This window comes from Pongo pygmaeus, chromosome 16 (assembly GCF_028885625.2).
Source record: "Pongo pygmaeus isolate AG05252 chromosome 16, NHGRI_mPonPyg2-v2.0_pri, whole genome shotgun sequence".
NCBI classification, from domain to species: domain Eukaryota; kingdom Metazoa; phylum Chordata; class Mammalia; order Primates; family Hominidae; genus Pongo; species Pongo pygmaeus.
Window position 1 is genome coordinate 103,003,079 of NC_072389.2, and position 16,965 is coordinate 103,020,043.

Sequence of the window (16,965 nt, forward strand, 5' to 3'; positions counted from 1 at the left end):
CTACACTGTGTCTTTTGATAGATGAGTTTAACCCATTTATACGTAATTACTGAATTATTATTTCCATTTTGTTAATTGTCTTCCATATGTATGGTATTAGTTTGGTCCCTCTTGTTCTCTCTTGCTGTCTTCCCTTGCGTTCATTGATCCTTTGCAGTGTCATGCTTTTATTTCTTTAATTGATTTTGTTCATCTTCTGTAAGTATCTTCTTTGTAGTTATCATGGGGATCACATACAACATCCAGAATTGTAGAAATCTATTTTAAAATGAGAACCACTTAACTACAATTATATACAAAACTACTCTTTCAGATCTCCTCCCCACATACTTGTTGTTACTGATGTTACAAATTACATTTTAAAAAATATTTTGTATTCATTAACATTGTTTTACAGTTGTAGTTATTCTTATGCTTATATTGCTTACATTTTTTACTTGAATTAAAAATGCTCTATGCAACACCATTACAATATTATAGAATTCTGTATTTATCTCTATATTTACCTTTACCAGATAACTTTATGTTTTTATATGCTTTTATGTTGCTACATAGTGTCCTTTTTGTTCAACGCCAAGGACAGTCTTTGGTAGTTCTTATGTAGGTCTGGTAGTGATGAACTCCCTCTGCTTTTGTTCATCTGGGAAGTTCTTTATTTCTTTTTGGTTTATGAAAGATAGTTTTGGCAAATCCAGTTTTTCTGTTTGGCAGCAATTTTTATTTATTTTTGCCTTTTGAATGTATCGTCCCAGTCACTTCGGCCTCTAAAGTTTCTGCTAAAAATCTACTGATAATATTATGGCAGCTCCTTTCATGTGATAAGTTGCTTTTCTCTTACTAGTTTCAAGTCTCTCCTTTCACTTTTGTCAGTCTGAATATAATGTGTCTTGTACCTATCTGGGTTTTTCTTAAAGTTATTTGAGCTTCTTGAATTTAATGTGGTCTGTTTTCTTCCTCACATTTCAGATAATTTTGGCCATTATTTCTTCAAATAAACTCTGTTCTCTAATCTTTCTCTCTCCTCTTTGAGACATTCACATAATGTGTATATTGGTCTGCTCGTGGGTGCTGGTACATCAATTAGACTTTCTTTACTTTTCTTTATTCTTTTTTCTTTTTATTATTCTGACTTGATAATTTCAAATGACCTGTGTTAGAGTTTACTGACTTTTTTTTTTTTTTTTTTGCTTTGTGAGATCTGCTGTCGTGAATTTTTCAATTCACCTATTTTATTTTCCAGCTCTAAAATTACTTCTCTTTTTCTCATGTAGTTTCTGTTTCTGTACATATTCTCATTTTACTCACTTGTGGTTTTTCTGATTTCATTTAGTTGTCTATCTGGCATTCTCTTGCAGCACACTGAGCTTCTGTAAAGCAATGATTTTGAATTCTTTTTTAGATAGTTTGGAAATATCAGTTTCTTTAGAGTCAGTTTCTAGAGATTTAGTTTGTTCCTTTAATTGGGTCATGTTCTCCTGTTTCTTCATGTGTCTTCTTATTTTTTGTTGTAATTTTTTTATTTGAAAAAACAACTAACACTTCCAGTTTTTACAGACTGATTTCATACAGGGGAATACCTTCATCAGTCAGCATGACTAGAGATTCTTAGGGCCTCTCAAATGTGTTATGGAAATGCATTTTCTCTGAGCTTGTGCATGTAATTTCCACATTAGGGAGATTTGCTGGTTTCTTTTTTAGGAGCTTGTGGGCTCTTGCTCTCTCTTGTGTCTGTCTATGGTACTACAGGTTCTCCAGAACTATATGCCAAGCTCTCTTTCGTTCTTTGCAGTCCCCAGGCATTCAAACTATGACAGCTCCTCATCAGTGCTCTAAGTCACGTGAGACAAAAATCAGTCCCTTAGGTAGCCTCTTAAAAGGCTAAAAAATTGGACATATATTCCATTCTTCTCTTTCCATTTCATCGTAGAAGTCATGAGCAGGATACTTTTTCCCTATTGTGGTGAGCTGTTTTGGCCTTTGTCTACAATGTGACAAGTACTGGCACTTCTGGCACTGCAAGAAGCCACTGAACTCTCTTTTGTGCTAAGTGGCTACCAGTTATCCAAAGTATATTGGTTCTATATCAGTACTCTGAGTCAGGTGAAAAAAATGCCAGTCTCTTGGGCAACCTTCCAAAAATCACACACACACACACACACACACACACACACACACACACACACACACACACACACATGCACACACACACACACCCCTGTTTTCTACTCCTGTCTTTTTTTTCTTTAAGCTAAATTAGAAGATGATTAGTTGCTTCAAGTTACAATTTATATAGGAATATTTTAAATATTTTTAGAGAAATATATTCACTTCATTAATGGATTTGGAAATAGATTCCTGAAATAGAAACTTGAAAAAATACTACACATTTATTTCTTAAAAAAATTCATTTTATATTCTGCTTTGTTTTGAGAATGTAGTTTGAGTACAAACCAGATTATTTCTGTAAATATGGAGAAAATATTCATCTTAGTGTATCAAATATAGTGAAAGAAATCAAAATTCCACTGCTTCAGAAGTATCACTTAAGTTCACACTAAATATTTTTCTGAGGAAATATCCACTTTAATAATGCTATAGTTATATTTAAAATAACATCTTAATAAACATGATAAGGAACTAGAAGTGAACAAAAATATCCAGAGGTCACTTATTCTTTGCAACCTCAATTTTCTTTTTTTCTTTGTGTGTGTGTGTGAGAGACCAGAATTTTTTAAATACTCAAATCAGTCTCCCCAAGCATTAGGGGAGCAGAGTTTTTAAGGATAATGTGGTAGATGGGAAGCCGGTGAGCCAGGCGTGCTGACTCGTCAGGGATGAAATCATAAGGAGTCAAAGCTGTCTTCTTGTGCTGAGTCAGTTCCTGGATGGGAGCCACAAGATCAGATGAGCCAGTTTATTGATCTGGGAGGTGCCAGCTGATCCATCAAGTGCAGGCTCTGCCAAATATCTCAAGCACTGATCTTAGAAGCAGTTTAGGGAGGGTCAGAATCTTGTAGCCTCCAGCTGCATGACTCCTGAACTATAATTTCTAATCCTGTGGCTAATGTTAGTCCTACAAAGGCAATCTAGTCCCCAGGCAAGAAGGAGTTCTGTTTTGGGAAAGGGCTCTTACCGTCTTTGTTTAAACTATAAACTATGTTTCTCCCAAACTTAGTACAGCCTATGCCCAGGAATGAACAAGGACAGTTTGGAGGTTAGAAGCAAGATGGAGTCAATTAAGTTAGATCTCTCACTGTCTGTCATCATTTTGCAATTGCACTTTCAGTCCCTCCCTTTGGGTTTTATAATACCTTAATCTTTAGGTGTAGGTTATGAAGATGGGAAAAGGCTGTTGATCACTCTGGATTTTTCCTGCTTGCAGGGGACATAGTGGGAATGGGAGTGAACCCCAAGGAGAGAAGAGTGGACCCGCTTTGCAACTGTCTGAGTGTATTTATGCAGGCTTGGCTGGGCTTGCAAGGCTTGTGTGGTAAAAATAGTACTTTCATTTATGTTTCAGGATGATATTTAAGTAAACAGCATGTTTATAAGATAAATAACGAGTCCTAGGATGAGGAGTACAATTCCCAATTTTAAAAGCAAAGATTTGAAAACATTAGTTTGGAGACTTCTAACCCACAATGAATTTAGAATTTAGTCTAAACTGCAGAAAAAACCTTAAGAACAGTTAACAACAGTGTACTTTAGTTTTTCTTTTGAAGCATATTTTTGTCTCTCTCCAGTCCCCATTTTTATTAAAAACAAATCATGATAGAACTGATTTGTTTACAAAATAAACTTTAGTCTTACTGTATTTGGCCTGATTACTTGCATAAAGTGCAGCAAGAATAATTATTTTTTACTTAGGTTTTTTAAATTGGCTTTGATAGAACTCTGTTCCATGAAGAATCTCAGATAAGACTTATTAAAAGCCAAACCCAGCCATGGGTCTGTACCCTCAAATACCTATGAGTTGGGCAAATTCCTCTCCTCTTGAGGTCCCAAGGTAACTTGGGGTTCCTGGGCCTGTTAGAAAGTGACATTCTTTACTTACCACAGGTCAGGAACCTTGTACAGGTTCCTGTACAGGTATCTTGTACAGGTACTCTATGTGGACAAAGTATGAGGCCAGATGCCCCAATGGGCTTTAATTGGCTCTGTAAGTCAACTTTGATTCTTTAAAGGAAGCATGCCATTCCAGTCAAAGCCTTGGTAAAATAACCAATTTCTCCAATTGTATCCTGTTACAAAAGAGAACAGATTCTTATTGCACTTATGCAATTAACTGTACTGCCGTAAATTGAGAATACTCACAAATAGTTTCCAAATTCTGGAGAAATCAGGTAGAGAGGAACAAATATGCTCCAAATTTTGTTCACAGGAGTATATTTTACTCACTTGTTAAAGTTGCAAATAGCTTTAAAGAAATTAAGTTATCTTGACTCTGAAAACAAAAGGATTAGCAACGTTTAACACATCAGATCTCCATGAGACTCCAAGAAGTTTCATTTTTTCCTCTATTCAAATAGCACAATTTTTAAAGTTATCTGAGACCTGCCCTCAGAGTCCTATATCTGATTATAAACTACCTTTTGAAAAGGATCAAAACAAGACAAAATGTCTGTGGATGACAAGTCAGTAGCCCCTATTAAAGCTACAATTGACTAGGAATTTTGGTTACTTCTGTGGCATACAACAATTTTATATAACAATTATTATTAATAATGTACATTAAATCATATCAGAATTATAGAAGTTTCCCATAAATTTTGGAACACATACTAATAATATAATATTTATACAAATACAGTCCAAAGAAAACCAAACACCATTCACTCTTCTATTTGAAATATTTTCCTCTCTTCTAACGTCACAATCTCCAGAGTTATTCGTCAGAATCCTGCATTTAAGAGCACCTGTTAAATTTTATAGCTGATTATAAAACCATCTTTTAAAGAGGATGAAAATGAGACAACAATTGTCTGTGAATGACAAAAACACTTTTAGGCCAGTCACAGTTAAAGACATGGTTGACAAGTAAATTTATTACCTCTGTGGCACACAGTCATTTAACATAATAATTATAATTATTACAGATAACATATACTGTCATATCAGAATTATAGGAGTTTTACTTAATTTCAGAACATATGCCTATAACACATTTACACAAATATAACCCAAAGAAAGCCAGACACCATTTCATATTTGACAGTGCTTCCTGTATGATTTCTATACAAAATAAGCCAAATGTCATTTTTGGACTTTAGAGGACCCAATATCTAAAAGATTAGTCCAGAAAGAGACATACTTTATAATTTGATTTTGGAAAGTTTGTCAAATATCAAAGGTTTAAAACACTTGATATCACAAAATAGAATCCTGTGTTACCATAAGTCATTCATTTGGCCAAAATGATAACTCTAAACAAGTTTTAAAAAAGAAAACCTTTACTCTAGTAGAGGATACTTAGCTTTCCAAACAACATCCAATAAAGATAGTATGAGGCTGAATTTGTCTTTTCTGTCTTCTCCTTTTTCCCCCTGCCATTTACCCAGGGGAGAGAAAGCAAAACCCTTTCATTATCTTTCAATGTTACACAAAAATCATCTTCAAAAGAAAAAACCAAATTTCGTGTTTGCATTAGTGCATCTTTGACGTTAAAGCTAGTTTTTTAAATAAAATTTTGTATCTCTGTCCGGTTTTAATTAGTTTGACCATAAGATTTTCATACACTTTTTAGATCCCTTTACAATTTTCCATCAAACAGCAGGTCAATTTTCTAAGAAAACCCTGCTTTTTGGACGCATGGGCCCAGATTCTGGCCTTACAACATTATCATTTTAATGTTTTAACCTACAGAAAAAAGCTAAATAATTTCTTTTAAATTTTAGCCAATTTGTTTATACCCACAGAATTTTTTTTATAAGATCAATCCTTTACAAATCCTTTTTACTTTGCTTAAACCTTCAGTTTTCTTCCGTTACTCTTTTAGGTTAAGACAATCTTTAAAACCCTCTGAACTAGACAAAATTACATTCCCTTTAACAAAAGCCATATTCCTATGCCTTCTTGTAATCTTCTACCAAAAACACATTCCCTACACACCTTGTTTGTAGAACTGTCTCTCTAGTGGTCTCAATGGCATGTTACAATGTTAACTCTTAGCAACTTTTATTTTTAGTGAAAAACCTGATAAGTAAGTGGTTTTAATTATGTACTAGGGGTGGAGCCTAGGAAATCAGACAGATGAAGATAAGGTCTGACTCTTTTTAGCATATCGAGCAGGGATGGCTCTCCATATGTCCCCAGGCTTCTCTATAATCTAATGCTCCAAAGTAGGTAAATCGAACAATTTTCAAAAGTCAAAGAAATAATTTGACCTTAAAGCATTTAGCAAATCTGATACCTGACCTTAATTTAGACCAAATGTCTACACTTTCAAGACTTTTTATTTACCAATAATCTTTAAAAGTGTCTTTATTTCCAAAAGATTACTAAAGTCACGTGAACAAAAGGCATTAAAGTTTCTATTTTTGTGACAAAATATTTAAGTGCTTATTTTTCTAAGCCAATTAATCAGAGCTCTTTTATATATAAATGCCACACACACACACACAACACATATAAATACAGACAGAAGATTTGCAAGATTTTTCATTTGCCGGTTTCTTAATTGAATCACTGGCTTCAGGGTGGAGCCCTTGGAGGAAAAGGGCCAGGAAAGCACGCATTTCTGGGGCCAAATAAGCAGCAAATAAAGAGCTGAAGGCAAAGACAGACCCCCAGAGTTAAGTGTGCCATTTTTATACTGGATCCTGGATCCCCAAAAGGAGGGAAATATTACGGGAAAAGACAATGTAGTGCTTTTACCGACTGTGCATTTCATAGCAAGGCAACCCAAAGCTAATCAGCCCATTTTGTAATTAGACCATCACCCATGGGAGTCTCATATCTCAGTGGGGGGTGGGGATGTTTCCATATCTTCCAGGTGGTCAAGAGCATGCTTCTCTGATCCAAGTGTGCAAAGAGTCAAGTGTCCCTTCATAACTACCATTAGGCATCCCCTATAGTATGTTTTCTACCTAGTTATTACACACCAAAGCTCTCATAATGAGAAGTAATTTTTGATACCCTAAAACCTCTTTCTCTTCTAGAAAATAAGCACAATACAATAAGTAATTGCATTTTCAATAACGAATTCAAGCATTACATATTTTCATTGATTTGAAAACACTTTGGACAAGGGTGATGGGAGAGCAGTGGCCTAAAAGAACTAATGAGGAAGCAGGAACCAGGGAGATGCCAAAAAAATTACTATCAGAAAGGATATTTGTTAAGGGACATCATAAACATGAAGTCAAGCATATGCCATAGTGTGTAGATGACAATTCCAGGAAAATGTTAAGAATGTAAACAAACTTCATGGTAGAGTGGGAATTTCAGTACCACCATCATGAAACAATTTCAGGGGACACTAGTTCTGTGCAATATAGTGTAAGTGTAGCCCTTTGTGTCTGTGCGACATGATGGCTCAAGCATAGTCCTATAAACAGATAGAATTTAGAGTAAGATTAGAAGCAGCAGGATCACCTAGGTGTCCTGGGGGTTGAGACAAATGCTAATGAGAACACCCGGGCAGAGGAGGTGATATGGTTTGGCTCTGTGTCCCAATCCAAATCTCATCCTGTAGCTCTCATAATTCCCATATGTTGTGGGAGTGACCCAGGGGGAGATGATTGAATCATGGGGGTGGGTCCTTCCTGTGCTGTTATCCTGATAGTGAATGGGTCTCATGAGATCTGATGGTTTTAAAAATGGGAGTTTCCATGCACAAGCTCTCTTTTTGCCTGTCACCATCCATGTAAGATGTGACTTGTTCCTCCTTGCCTTCCGCCATGATTGTGAGGCCTCCCCAGCCATGTGGAACTGTAAGTCCATTAAACCCTTTTTTCTGTATAAATTACCCAGTCTTGGGTATGTCTTTATCAGCAGCATGAAAATGGACTAATAACGGGAGATATGGCAGATTGGGTGGTAATACACGGGTAAAAAATGGTTTGGATAGGGAATATATAGAGACAGATGAGTCTAAACCATCATTGGCTCCTATGCAGTTTTGCTTTATTTGATTGTATCACAGTTCTGGATTTGGGTATAAGTCTTGAGAAGAGAATTCTAGAAATGCAAGTTGTTTCAAAATGTGTCTAAATCCTGTAGAAAAATGGGGACTTATCAATGGTTTTTGCATATAGAATTATCATGACAATACCATTATAGTAGAAAAACTATTCTATAATGTAGGATAAATTTCAATGTAACATTGAGGTGGAAATTTAGGAGTTCTTCTGTATATACAAGTTTTTTTTCTCATTAAAGATTATCTTTACAAGGGTTAATGTGTATAATCCTTAAGATTTTTCTTCTACCATTAAATAATGTATTAGTAATGTCTGATGTTTCAGTGATTACAATTTGGAGGTTATTTACGGAGATCAGAAATGAGATGTTTAGGATCTGAAAGCAGTTAGTTTAAAGAAAAGTAACTGAACAACCAAGGATACTGAAATGAGAGTCAATAGGACTTGAGACTTTGAAGTTCTTAAGGACAGCTTAGAACAAATTAGAGGAGCAACAATATTATCCCTAAAAATGGAAGTCATTGTTTGTGGGGTTGGGTATTGTAAATGAATCTGTTTAATGATGAGATTATGTGTTGTAAACACCTCTTCACTGTAAACTTTCATTGTTCTAGAATCTAGAATTTACAAAATAATATTTTAGATCATTGTGAACAAAATAATGCTGTTGGCATTTGTATTTCCTATCTATTGGCACAGTAATGCTGTAACAAACCACACAAAACCTTGTTGGCTTAAAATAACAACCATTTATTACTTCTCATGAGTCTGCAGGTGAGCTGGGTAGTTCTAGTAATCTGGAAGGTACTCATTTGAGCTCAGTTTGTCCATGGTCAGCGAGATGTCAGAGACAGCTATCTTATGTTGGCCTCAACTGCAATGATTCAGAATTCTCCACTTGTCTAACATATCCTTTCATCAAAATAGACTAGATTTGGGCCAGGCGCGGTGGCTTATGCCTGTAATCCCAGAACTTTGGGAGGCTGAGGCAGGCAGATCACCTGAGGACAGGAGTTCGAGACCAGCCTGACCAACATGGAGAAACCCTGTCTCTACTGAAAAAAAAAAATACAAGATTAGCTGTGTGTGGTGGTGCATGCCTATGGTCCCAGCTGCTTGGGAGGCTGAGGCAGAGTCGCTTGAACCTGAGAGGCGGAGGTTGTGTTGAGCTGAGATTGTGCCATTACACTCCAGCCTGGGCAACAAGAGCAAAACTCTATCTAAAAAAAAAAAAAAAAAAAAAAAATGATGAGATTTGTCTTGCAGAAGACCAAGAGGAGTAGAGATGCAGAATTACTTTTGAAGACTCTGTTTATATGAAATTTGCTTCTGTTCTGTTGGCACAAGACACATAACCAAGGACAGAATTAGTGTGGGAGGGTATGACAAAAGAATGTGATACAGAAACGCATTGTTGAGAAGACTGCATTTAATGTAAAGGCTTTCAGAGACACCCCCTTTGTGTCAATAAAAAAGACACAGCATCAGATGGCTGTCATTATTTTGACATAGCAAAGGGCCCTGGAGTCTGTCAGTTGACTTCTCTAATCTATGGCCATAAACTCATCCTTGAATACTGGAAAATTTTTCTGCAGTTCTCAAATTTCTTTCACTGGTATTTACAAGTCAATCCTGTAGTCAAACTGAAGTTTGCAGAATGAATATATTGTGGGAATATTCTTCCACTCATTTTTGCTGCCTCAAGTCATTTAGGTGGCCTTCTGTATATAGAAGGGTTTATTTTCCCATTGAAGATTATCTTTTCAAGGGCTTATATGTCCATTTTAGATTCTTTTATTTATTTCAAATGGTCAAGCTTAATTTTCCATGGAGATTTTTCTTTTTCTAGCGTTAAATAATGTATTAGTGATGTCTAGTGTTTAGGCAATGTATCGTTTTTAAAAATGTTGGCATTATCTTCATTTTAATCTTGAATTTTTTCAGAGCTCAAAGTCATTTTTGATATTGACCATTGCTTTGCAAAAGGAATTCCATAACCACATTTACTTGTGGGATATCATGTGGACAGAATATAAAAAATTCCATCTGTACCTTTCCTTTTTTTTACCCCAGTATTAGTTTCAATGGGCAAGTATCTAACTTTACAGAACTTCCTCCTCCACAATCTGTGGGTCCTTGAAGGTATAAGAGTAATGTTAGGCTGGGCGCAGTGGCTCATGCCTGTAATCCCTGCACTTTAGGAGGCCGAGCCTGGTGGATCACTTGAGGCCAGGAGTTAGAGACCAACCTGGCCAACATGGTAAAACCCCATCTCTACTAAAAATACAAAAATTAGCCAGTGTGGTGGTGCACACCTGTGGTCCCAGCTACTTAGGAGGCTGAGGCAGGAGAATCTCTTGAAGCCAGGAGGTAGAGGTTGCAGATTGTACCACTGCACTCCAGCCTGGGTGACAGAGCAAGACTCCATCTCAAAAAAATAAATGAATAAATAAGTAATGTTGATTTTCTAAGGTTAGATGACATGTTCATTAGTCATTCTTATCTTCTATGTCCTATCAGGGGAAAACTTTGCTACTTAGTCATTTTTCTTTAGTTTTACTGCTTTGTCTTACCAATATATGTACATTAGTGTTGGCAAAAAAGTAAATGAGATTAATAATAATTTAGAAGAATACTTATAAAAATCCTAAGAAAGGGTTATATATAAACTAATGGGGTAAAAGGGCCATCAGCATCCCAACACTCAGTGTTATTATTCTTTCTCTTCCCATGTGGTTTCCATCTGTTACTTGTGAATAATTTCACTGAGGTCCAGTTCACAGTAGGGCTAACTGAGCCCTCTAGAAGAGCCTGACCCTCAGCTGAGAGTTTGGGTCTAAGGTGTAAGTTGTGGATCTGATTACGTCTTCCATCCGGGCCCACTTCAGGAAATTAGAACCTGGCCAGCTGTGTTTCACAGTTTGTAGGTTGTAGGCAGTTACCTGGCTCTGTCTCAGACAGAGAGTAGACACAGATGTATCCACTAAGCGAGTTTTCCCCAATGTTCAATCATGATTTTGCTCTATCAGTACCACCTACATTCTTATTTACTTAACAGTTTGCATGAATGTAAGATATAGAGTCATTTTTTACAGTATTTAAATGTATTTTTAAAAGTTTGCATGGTAAGTGAAATGGAAAACAACTACTACCATTTGAAATAAAAACTAGATAGCTATAAAAATGCTGTGAAATCAAAGCAAAGTTTCTCAGTGTGAACTACTTGTTACGACATGCCTGAGGCTCTGAGCCTGTGGTCTCCGTTTGTTTAAAAAGGGTAAGAATAGAGTGTTTAGAGGAGGAGCCTCGAACTTAACTTTCCTTCTTGAGATAGCCATAAAGACGCACAGACCTTTCAAGGGATAATTGCTATTTACTTGGTGATTTATCATTTATTGAATTTCTTATTGGTATATCATTTTAAATCATTTTGATAGCTGCGATGTCTACATCCTACGTTTTGGGAAACTCTTTCTTAATCCATTTTCAGCCAAGAAGACAACCCCAGCTTCCACTGGTGATGGGTGATGGCTGGACTCCTGCAGTGGAGAAAGGCATCCTGAAATGAAGCTTCGATGCTTCTGTGAACTCCCTCCCACCCTATGCTCTGCAATCATGTGTTCCAACATCTTTTCTTTCAGTGTTTTTATTTAGGGCTTTCTCCATGACCTTGTTCCAAGCCACATGATCTTTCTTTCTTTATGCACTAGTTCAGGATATTGGCTCCTCTTATGTTCATTAAGCCGGCCTTATAACCAAGTACATTTAATTCCTCAATGACTAATTTGGTTCTGAAAGGTTAAGAACTGGTGAGGCTAAGGCAATGGTATATAGTATCTGGTGATGAGATAAGTGCAGATTAATTTGTGAGATAGAACATTTCTACTCTTTTCCCTTTGGCTTTAAGGTTTATTTAGAATTCATGAAGTTGTGTCTGTGTTAAAAAGCTTTGAACCATTAAAGGGAATTATTTAACAAAATTTCTAAAAATGCCTTTGCAAATTGGTTTGTCTTGAAATTCTGGTGCTTTGTTATTTTTGCCATCAAGAAAAAGGCTTAAAAAAAAAGCTTGAGGGAGAATATGAATGTAATAAATATTTCATTTTTGTAGCACATCGTGCATTGTTCTTCAGTTTCAGACCTTGCAGCAGTCAACACAGTAGTAAATTTCAGCACCTGTGGACCTGTTTTGGTAATTTATGATTTCCATTAGATTTCCATTAGAGATGGGCTGAAATGGTTCAGGCAAGTTCATGTACCCCAGCCATGAGCATGCTTAGCCTGAGGGATTGTTTGCATGTAGGTACTTGGCAGCATGCACACTCTTTGTTGCCCTTTTTTTCCCTGTCATTGGTGTCATTTGGGGGCTGCTCAGGACATTGCCCCAAAATGTCAAAACGCAGAAAGATGTTACAGATTTCTACCATTTAGGATTCCTCTTCTGTCACAGTCTGTGCTTGTTCTATTAATTCATTTAGCAAATATTTAGTGAACCCTTGTTAATGCATTGGAGGTACATAGAGGAATAAGAGATGGTCTCTGATGTCAAGAGGTTTCTAGGGGAAGAACAACTCATTAAAAATAAGTGCAATTAAGTATTACATCAGAGTATTAAGTACAGTTAAAGAAGTAGAATAAATGGATAGTGCAACCAGAGCCACCTGAAAAGAACTCATGGATGAAATACTAAGTGGACAGGAGAAAGCAGTGCTGAACATAGGAGGGAAGGGGATTTTAAGCAGGAGAATAGGTTTCAGCAAAAACTCAGAGGCGGGAAGCATCTCTCGTCTGCACATGAAGCATAAAACATCTGAAACATGGACTGGCAAAATAAACCAGGAGCTCAGGGAGCCATGAGCATTCCTAGAGAGCACTTGAGGGGTTGACTGTAATGATGGTAATATTTTCCAATATTTTACTGAGATTTTCTTTCATGCAGTTTTGTGTACTTCCCCTTTTCCCTAATCAGTTCAAGCTATCTGTCAGCCTGGTAGTGAAAGAGGATTAGAATTGTTACAACAGGAATGAGAAGAGAAAGAAAGCATTCATGTTCATTCTTTGCCATCATCCAACACGGGTACTTGGGATTTTTGTCTCCATAACAAAGCAGTGTGCTCCAAAACCTGACTTAGTCAAAGGGTGGAGGGGGGAAGATGTTCTATTCTCTTCACCCTGAACAAAGGGCAACCTGACAGACTTGGTCATAGAGTTTTCCTGTGCTCTGTGAGTAGAGGAATAAAAGACATAGCAAAGGAAATGAAAATCTTCCATTCATCATATCTGAGCTAGGAGACCGTGGGTCAAAGAAGGGAAAAAATGGAAAGATCTTATTTCTCTCCAAAACTTCACTGTGTGCAAGGAGAAAGGATAGCACTTTGAATTCAACATGTATTAATATGTATAGGACACATTTTTATAGGAGCACTACAGAGAAAAATGGCACTTTTTAAAGGGGATACTCCATACATAGCCACTTCCTACATAATATAGAAATGTTGGCAGGAGGTAGTAGAAAAGAACAGAGTGGTAGCTGAGCTTAGGAGAATGGTCCTGGTTTCCTTGAAGCCTATCTTTGGTGCTCACAGAGCAGTATCCAGGAGTGTCTGTGTATTCCAGCAAGGTCATGAGAAAAGGCCACCAAGCTCACAGGTGGCCCTTCAGAGGCTGAGGATCCTAGTGAGGAAGTCACAGAGATTTTGTGTCCAGAGCCAAATGACTGAAGCTGCAGAACCACTAGTGGGTGGAGGCTTGTGGTTCTGAAAAGTTAAGTGAGCCAGTAGTCCTCATGGTGTCCAGGCTAAGCAGGGGGCCAGACCAGTCATGCAGGGGCAGTGAGGCTCCCCAGGGCTTAATTTGACCTCACTTTTCCCTAATTCTGCACACCATAAGGCCATATATGCCAGATTCCAACAATTTTGTAGAGAGCAAGGGAAAGGATAGAAAATCTAAGAAACTGGACATTGTACCTAAATAACTGAGGTTCTATGGGGCTAAAGTTCTGTTTAAATTTTTACATGGGACTACATTTGCTCAGACTGAACTAACATCTGTTATTTTTTTACTCTTCTCATTGGATCGAAGTTTATTAGGAAAGACATTTTAATTATTAAGAAAAATTCTACATTTTATGTGACCATCAACCTTGACCTGTGACTTTTAATGAGTAAATATGCTACAGTTCACTGAGATAATTAATATAGTTTGATTTAATCTCTTCTTTATGCACAGTCCTACAAAGTCTAGGCGCTTGAGCAAAATAAATAAATAATAAATAAATAAACAAAATGAGAGCAACATTTTCTGACATAAAGATGTTCATTCACACATTACTTACAATGACAAAACATTGCAACAACTATATTCCTACTTTAAAGACTTAATAATGCATACCATAGCACAGACATAAAATTAAATAATATGTCATTGTTAGGAGTTTTATGTGGAATTTTTAATAACATAAAATATATATTTCTATCATTAGTTAAAAATATACATTTGGACATAAGTTATTGTTCAATTACAGATAACTGAAGAACATTAACAGGAAATACATCAAAATCTTAAGGGAATTCATTGCTGAGTGTAGATTTATGATTGGTTCTTTTATGTCTTCAATAAAAGTTTTGCATATAATAGATAGTACACCTAATCTAGTTTCATATTGGAAAACCCGAAATGAATTTACTACACATTTTTTAAAAAATGAAGAGGGGAAAGAGGAGGAGACGTGGTGTAAAAGAGATCAGAGGAGTAGATCTTCTCTTCCTATCCTTTGAAAGGTGTTGATAAATAGGGATTTAGGAGACATAAATACTTACACCTGATAAAACTAAAGTTAGTTCAGTAAGCTGGGACCTACCACAGAATCTAGGAATTGGGCAGAGCTTTACTGATACCTTTAACCTACCATTTTTGCTGCCTTTAAGATGCTCTCTGTCTCTTCTAAAACTTTCATTGAACATAAATCTAAATCATTCATCTGGTATTTTCTAATGTAGCTTTCCTTCTAGTCCTAGAAATAGATAAAAAAAATCTCATCAGCTCCTCTGAACAAACAATTGTCAGCCCTCCATGAGTAAATGCAAAAGCTCACTGTGGTTTTTGTCAGCAGGTGCATGGTCCTCAGGACCTGGGAGGCACATTGGACATCACTTCAACAGCATTTCTAAGGTGTGTCCTTGGCCGCAAATTAGCAACGAAGTGTTCGTGAACAAAGGGTTGCATGACTTTGGAGAACTCTTTAAACAAAATTAAACAGATTCCTTCACCAGAGAATTTCTCAGTTTGTGTCTTACTGACTCATAAATCTCTAAGGGAGAATTGAATTATACACTTCCCAATTTTATTTGACTCAAAGCCCTTTGTATCCATTAACAAAGGGATTACATTTTAAATTGACTTTTTCTGGTACCTCCATACATTTACTGACTTCCATGAGAACGCTGGTCAAACACCTAGCTGGAGTGGATTTACAGCAAGGTAAGGAGAGAACTGAAAAGTCAAAAAAAAAAAAAAAAAAGAGAGAGACCTCATGGAGAGAGAGTTGGGGTCTCCCAGAAGCCAGGTAGCAAGATGGGGTTAACTGAGAGCCTGGAGGTGGGCAGGCTCCACAGCTCACAGAGGAAGATCAGGAGCAGGTGCAGCTGAATAATCTGCTTGTGCAATCACCAGCCTTCCTCAGAATCACTGCGGTTCCTTATAGTAGTCTCCGCATTAACTTGAAAAAGAGCATTAAATTTGTTTGGCACTGCCTGGAAATCTTCTCCCAGGATGAATCACATGCCTCAGAATTTTGGCATTGCTAGGTGGTGAGGGATCTGCTCTCCAAATAACACAACTTCAAGTCTCTTCAAAGATAACAGACAAAATGTATTGCATGCTTTTCTGACTGGCTCAATTGAGTTGATGGTAGATTCTTCTCTTGGATGGATTTTGAGAAAGAGTTCCAGTTCTAATACAGACCTCTTATTTGAGAAAGTTAATTGTCACCATTAAAGGTCAGTTTTCTCACCTTAAAATAGAACCCTATGTATAACCATATGTGTATAGATAGATAGATAGATGGATAGGTGGATAGACATAGATGTAGATATAGGTATAGATATAAATTTAGATAACCACATATGTGTAAGACATTGATATGGTTTTGCTATGTCCCCAACCAAATCTCATCTTGAATTGTAGCTCCCATACTTCCCAAGTGTTGTGAGAGGGACCCAGTGGGAGATGACTGAATCATGGGGATGATTTCCCCCATACTGTTCTCGTGGTGGTTAATAAGTCTCACCAGATCTGATAATTTTATAAGGGGTTCCTCCTTTTGCTTGGCTCTCATTATCTCTTGCCTGCTGCCATGTAAGATGTGACTTTCACCTTTCACCATGATTCTGAGGCCACCCCAGCCACGTGGAACTGTGAGCCCATTAAACCTCTTTTTCTTTATAAATTACGCGGCTTTGGGTATGTCTTTATCAGCAGAGTGAAAATGGACTAATACAGACATAAATGGTCTTACACATATATGGTTATATGTGTGTGAATGCATACACAAACATATATGCACAAAACCATACATACATATAGAAGCAATGCGGTTATTGTGTGGATTAAATGACATGATATTTATCACATACTCAGAGGAGGGTCTGTCCCTTTTCAAGCACTTAGTTAATAGTAGTTATTATTATTGAATTTGTAGTGCTTAATACACAGTAGTATTAGTGTTGTTGTTTCATATATTTACAGCATATCACACCTGAGAAGGACATTAGAAATTAATATTGAATTGACAAGGAACAGAGTCATTTAAATAACAGAGATTTTG